We start from the raw sequence: 7,333 nt of genomic DNA, 5'->3' as shown, positions 1-7,333 counted from the left end.
GGTCACGGACTCCTCCGAGTGTGAGTAGGGCACCGGAGGCGGCAGGGCCTTGTGTCCCATGTGGGCCGGTCCATCTCCCGTGTTCTACTCTTCCTCGTCGGAGACCGCACCTTCAGTTGACGGATCTTATCGCTGGTGCTCATGAAGATGGCGGATGGAGGACGACACGGGCTTCGATGCTGGGTGCCACTGCCGTAGGATAGGTTTAGTGTTGGGTCGGTTTCTTTTTTGTTGCAAATATTCTAAATGTAATGAAAATCTGCCGTGTTTCCATGAATGTCGTCCGGTTTGGATGAATTTCATCCATGTTTGAATGAATTCCATCCGGTTTGTTGAAAAAGTGTTTGCAATGTATACCGGCAGTGTTGAATGGCGACCTTCCGTATCTGTGTCTGTGGACGAATGCGGTAGCAAATTTGTGCGTTTCCATTGGAGATGTGTTGTCATACAACATGCTGACACATGCATCAATCACCTAGCTACATCGTCGTGTTGCTCGGCCAGAGGAGCAATGTCAGCTAGGCATGTGGTGCGAGTTGGATGTCGGTGCGGCCGATACCATGTGCAGGACTGGAGTAGTTAACAGGCTCTCGTCTTGTACATGAGGCAGGGGTGGCAACATTCCACATCATGCTACGGATACTAACAGCCCAAGATGACAACTAATTTTGTCAGCCCAAGGCGACAAACAGAAAAGAAAAGAAAAGTTACCACAATCGGTTACGCCAAACAACATATCGATAAAGAGAATGGCCACGTATGTGTGTTATGGCACAAGCTTCATATCAATCACAACCATTTTATGCATAAAATGTTTACTTAAAGAAGGTCCATCACGGGCGTGTTCATGAGGCTATGCAACCCTTTATCTATCGATGAACTTGTATACTACATATGCATGCACCCTACTAGTGACCGACACTGCAAACCCACAACAAACGACGTCAAACAATCTCAAGAGCTTAAAAATACAAACTAATCATATGGTCTTACTCGAATTCAAGTTGGTCATCATTCCATCAAACCCCTTCACACTTTCTGACCTGGTACAACATGTCGCATGCGCGATTGAATACTATATGTGCCATGGCCATTTGTTTCCCAGATAACAAATGAGTATATATTGAAGAACCTCACACAGCTACAGATCACCCCCCCCCCCCCCCCCTCATTCTTATTAACTCTAGTCATTTGCTCAAACCTATTACCTCCTACATGTTCTCAACATTGCTCCTTGCCTACATGGTGCTAAAGCATGGCACACCGGACATTGAGCCAGCAGGCATCACCAACGTGGAGGGCGGCACCCACAACATTGAACACTCAGGGCTTCAGAGGTGTCAGGAATATGGCCATGTCAATATGTTAGTACTGACATTAGTTGCACTCTCAAGACAATGCCATGCTTCTTTAACAGGCGCTGGCCATATGCCACGGTAGGAGGGTGTGGCAGGACAAGCATCATACACTTTTCCGCATGCGTGCACATCACAATGACGAGCTCAAAAACATCGATTGTCTATGCATGGATACAGCTGCTTCTGTTACTTTAGATCTCGATGAAACATTGATTAGTTCATGTTGGCTGGCTGATGGCACTTATAAATTGAACCGCCTATATACTTGGTTGGAATGGTCGTATTCCAGAACGGACATAGAAAACAATATTTTGAAACATCGTCTCAGAAACAAACTGTGTTTCAGTGAGCTACATATTCATTGCATATAGTAATTTTTTTCACTTTACCCGTATAATGTAGATTTGTTTTGCTTAAGCAGAGAAAATGTGTGTTTTTAATTTTACCTTTCACATATTCCCTATTCCATTCCATAATAGTGCAGCGAAAATAATCATGTTCAAAATTTAAAGAATGCCATTGTTGTAGACAATATAAGAGTTTTCATTCAACCGTGAAAGTTTGAAAAACAACATAAATGATATCAAATATACACAAAGAGATCACTTCTCTTAACAAATTAGCACCAAGTAATCCCTATTTTCCATCTCTTGAACGAAACGAGTCTACTTAAGTTCATGAGCATTGGTCTGAATGGTCTTCGGATGTCAAAATTTGTACCTATATTCAGTTAAAGCTTGCTGATGTGTTTTTAAAGGAGGATAACCCCCGGCCCCTGCATCAACATGATGCATACAACCATTTTCTTAAAACAAAATGAAGTACACTCAAGTCTGCAATTCAGTACAGCTCGCAAAAAGGAGCAAAAAACAGTCTCGGAACTGAAAAAACAGCAAGCCACAACCGGCAAATCATAGGACTCAGTGACTAAACACCTATCCTATTAATGGACAAGGCTTGCTGATGTTATATTGCGTAGACTCTGTTTTTTCAATCTCTTGCTCGCATGCTCAGATATGGTGACACATTTCGCAGATGTGTACGGATGATCGTGATGGTGGAAAGTTATTGCATCCATGAGTTATTGTTTACATTTCTATGATAATTATGCATCAAGACAATCCTGATCTTTTACACAGATTTGAGCCATGGTTCTCAATTCTTCAATGTTCTATTTCTATCACTGGTGGGGGCATTTTTCACCAACGTTGATGCATAACTATTTGCTTCTAGGACGATGGGCATTGGTGTTGTGATCGAGAATATCATGAAAGTCTTTGCACCTGAGCTAGCAGAAGCATCTAGCAAGTACCATTAATCAGCACTCAGCAGGAATGATACTTGAGAATATTATGCTGGAAAGGTTTACATGTGAGTGGTACAACTCATCAAGTAAAAACACAAGATCAACCATGTTGTTTTCCTCTCCTCCCTGGCGGCTGGAACCCTAGCCGCCGCCAGGGGAGGCCGACCTTCCAACGCCGTTCTCCGGCGGCTCCCCTCCGGCGGCGACCTCGGTCGTCGGTGGTGAGGGGGGTCGCCGGATCCACGCGTGTGAATCATTTTTTACTCCCTCGTAGTCTAGGTTTTTAGGTTGTTCATTGTCTTTGCTTTGACGGTGATGATGACAACGCTGAATAAAGATTCTTCGGATCCTTCCCTGACGAGGCCATCTGTCCTATGGTTGGGGATGGATTTGGAAACCAGTCTGTTCAAGCAAGGATGGCGTGGCGGCGGCGGCATCCTCGTGGTGGACCTGTGTCCTCGAGCTCCGCCGTTGCGACGGAGTTTGCTCCCGCGTCGGCGCGGAGCTTGGGAGGTAGTCCAGGAGCGGATGCAGATTGTGGTCTGCATCGACGACATCTGGAAGAGGGAGCATGTGCTGGGCTCTTGGTTCGTGGATGGCAGGTATGGTTTCCTCCTTCGGCGTTTTAGTCGTGGTGGGGTGCCAGATCTGGAGTTCGATGGCGTGTCCGGGATGTTGCCCCAGTCTGATTCATTCAACGGCAAGGGCTTCATTTTTTGTGAGCCACCTTGGAGGTCCGCAAAGCTGCTTATCAGCGATGGAGCCGCGTCGAGCTCGGGTTAGGAGGTGATTCGTCATTCTTTTCTCCAGTTACTGCTATGGTGGTGCGGAGGCAGGTGACGGGTGTTGGTGTCAAGCTCAGAGATGTTCTGCTATCTTTTCAGCTTTGTCATTTCAGTCTTTACGTGACTTGTACTTTGTTCCTTATGATATGAATGAGACGCGTATTACCATGCAAAAAAAAGTAAAAACACAAGAGATCACTCGGTGATTAGTTCTTCCACTCAAGATAATTAAAAGGCTCCTGATTTTTTTGTAGACCTTCATCATATTAGTCATTTGTATAATTTATCGGCACATTATCTTGCCAACTATTATGAGCATTCCGATGGCCGAATAACTTGGTTTCGTTTGAGAGATTCTATGTAAGTATGTAATGATGTTTATAACTAGTGACATGCTTGACATTCTCAAGAAAAGAAAACATAGACGGCAACTCGAATACACATGGTGCATGTTCTAAAGATTAATTGTATGTGGCCACAATAACTTGGTTATTGTTGGATCATGCGCCTTCACATTTTTTGTCTGGCTACATATGTCAACTTTGTAAGTCCCATTCAGAGCATGCATGAGGCGACTGACTAGTCTTATGTGATAGTGGTACAACTTCTTGTCCACCTTGAAATCCGCACGGAGGTGGGGGATAGGTTGGGCCTCCTACATCATGTGTTAGGGAGGGAAAATGTGTCATGTATGCTCGCATGTGTTCTGCCGCGTGGGTGGCCCCCCTCGCAGCTATCGAACAACTCCTTCCAGACAAGTGACAAGGAACCTGGCCGCTCGCACCTCGTGTGGTCCACTGCGCGCACAGGAGTAAATTCCCCTTCATAAAGTAGATATCAGTTGTGCATGCAAAGAAAATTTGTAGCATTGACATCTTTCCATTAACGTAAGATTTCGAGGACTTCTTGAAATCATCCCACGTCTTATACAATTGTGCAAAATTTAATTTGGCCTTCTTAAGTTCTATCTCTAGCAGATACTTATCACATAGATACAATTCTGACAAAAAGTTTACTCTTTGCTTGTTTTAAATAAGTTCAAATCAGTTATTCACAGGTATTTTAGTAGGTACAATGAAAAATAATCTAAAGAAATAGTGCAGTATCCATTCAACTAAACAATTAAAGTGAATATTGCACTTCTAATCATCTCAAAGCTTGAAGCAACTAAACCTCTTTTTAGTTTTTGTAACAAATTTTTTGGGAAGATCTTGTGATCTTGGCATGTGATTTATAGCACTATTAATTGTATAATGTATAACAAAACTAAGCTTGTAATGACATAATGCCTGTCTCATTGGCGATATTTTTGGATAATACATTCTCAACAGCCCCTTTTTTAGGGAAGATCTTGTTGTGACGCTTGTGATGTCAAATTTGGTAGTTATATTCAGAGCTAGTATATATACATAAAAAAATAGGTATCCGGTATGAGAGTTCTGAAGATTAATTGTTGGGAACCACCATAGTTGATTATCCTTTAGCGAGCTCCAACTTTGGGCTGGCTCTAGGAAGCCGTCAGTGCCATATAAGCCCCTAAGGAATCGACAAACAACATAATTTCTAACTAGGTGGACGGTTGGACACACAGAGGACCACTGATTGAACCGCCTTACACACATGTGCGGACACACACATTTATGTCATCGTTATAATGTCCGACCATTCGTTCTAGCTAGGTGTCCCTAAATTCCTCCCTCCTCTCAATGTTGCTCCTTGCATGCGCGACATACTGGACGTTCTCCTAGTGTATGCTGCCGATATAGATGGCAGCATCCATGGTGTTGCGTACTTTGAGATTGGGAGGTGGTGCAGGCCGCCGAGATGGAGGGAGCATCCATGGTGGTTCATCTTGTGAGCTGGGAGTTTTTCTCAAGGGAACGTAAGCTTGGGAGGTGCTAGGAACTGTCGGGGATGGCTTACTTAGAGCAACTCTAGTAGATCCTGCAAAAATACGACCCGCAAAACATGTTTGCAGGTTCACGAAAATCGTTTTTGCGGGTCAAAAACATACGCGGCCGAGCAGAACCCGTATTTAAACCTGCATAATTTGAAAAAAAATTACTTTCGCAGGAGAAATTGCACAAACATAGTTCATCACATAATACATTGTTCATCGCATACTACGTAGTTCATCACAAACTATAAGCATAGTTATACTACATACTACGTTAAACTAGTATTAGGGGGTCGGATCTGACGGCGGCGAGGTCGCGGCAACTGGACGACGCCGTGGAGGAGCCGGACGCTCAATCCTCCTCGCCGGAGCTGTAGATATCGACGTACTTCTCGGCCTGCTCCGCGCGGATGCGGCGCCACTCGTCCGCCTTCTCGTTGGCGGCGACGTTGTCGGCGACCGCCTGCCGCCACTCGAGGGCTTCGAGCTCCTCGGCGTGGCGCCGGTGCTCCTCCTCCTCGCGCACGCTCTGCCCGGCGATGGCGGTGGCGACGGCGTCGAACTCCGCGACGTAGTCCTCGGACCCGACAACTCCGCGGCGGAGGAGGAACGGCGCCGGCGACTCCGGCTCCTCCTCCTCGTCCGACCACTCCCTCATCACGGGGAGGAAGCCCGCGGCGGATGAGGAGGAGGATCCGGCGTACGAAGAACGCGCGGAGGAGAACGACGCGCGCCGGCGGTCGTACTCCACCGTCTCGCGGCGGTCAAAGCTCGCCGGCGGCGAAAGCCCGCGGTTGGTCCACTTCCACACGCCACGCTTCCTCGCGCCATCGGACCTGAAGCGGCGCTCGCGCTCCGGGTCCCTCTCACGGCCGGATCTGCTGCCGGAGCCGTGTCCGGAGCTCCACATTCGCCCCCACATGGCGGCTGGAGGCGGGGCGAAGGGTCGCCGGCGGCGAGAAATTGGGAGAGAAGAAAGGGGAATCGGGTGGCTCGCGGCGGCGGGGGATAGGGTTTGGACCCACAAAAGGGTCGCGGAACCGCATTTATAGTTCTCGCGACGTAGAGTTTGCGGGCTGCGGCAAAAAAATTTGCGAACCGTGCGAGTATGCGAGCTCTGTCTTGACCGCAAAATTGACCCGAACCCGCATACTCGCCGGAATTTTTGCGGGCCGGACGTTTTGCGTGGTCTGCTAGAGTTGCTCTAAGGCCTCTAGGCAGCCTAGGCCCTTGGGCAACGCAACCCTATCTGGTGGAGCAAACGACACATTACAATTACCTTGAAGTAGCCATCCTATTCGTAGAAGAGCCGAGCAAATGTGTGCACGCCTTGATCGTCGCCCTGCACCATTGCCCGCTAACATACATTTTCTATTTCCCTTCAGTTGTTCTTTTGGGTTTTAATTGAGGTAAGTAGCCGAGATTACTGATTAAAGGATACCCCTTGCAAACGTCATTCCCACTTTTCACTATTTGATTTCTCGCGTCGAGATCATTGTTGTGCCTCTCATGAAAGAAATATGTGCTTCCATAGAAGCAAATCTGTCCTTCTTATGGAATAAAAAAACAAATTTTTTCCTTTTTTAATAGGCATAGTTGTTCCTTTTGCGGAACCAAAAAAGAGTTTTTTTTGCTTCATAATCTAGGAAAAACTATGCGAAAATAAAAAAGCGCCAAAAAACCCGAGAAAAAATCATGTATACTCCAAACAAATGGCAGTGGCTGAGAGCGCACCAAGTGGCGTGCTCTAAGCCCACCAAAAATGACCCTTGCGGGGCTCCCGTAAGGGGTGCCCCTCAATTAGTTGCTCCCTTAAATAGAAGAGCAATCTATACCGAGTGGTCCTCGCGCATCACTAATGGGCCCGTCCAGTTCATCTTGTTTGATTCTAGAACAATTTTTGTATATATTACTAAAAAGGTCCATGTGTTTGAAATTCAGAAACATGTTCATCATGCTTAATTTTCATAGTGTTTAAAAAATTTCA

The sequence above is a fragment of the Triticum urartu genome, chromosome 5A (assembly GCF_056163025.1).
Source record: "Triticum urartu cultivar PI428250 chromosome 5A, HENAU_Tu73, whole genome shotgun sequence".
NCBI classification, from domain to species: domain Eukaryota; kingdom Viridiplantae; phylum Streptophyta; class Magnoliopsida; order Poales; family Poaceae; genus Triticum; species Triticum urartu.
This window is presented reverse-complemented; position numbering follows the sequence as displayed.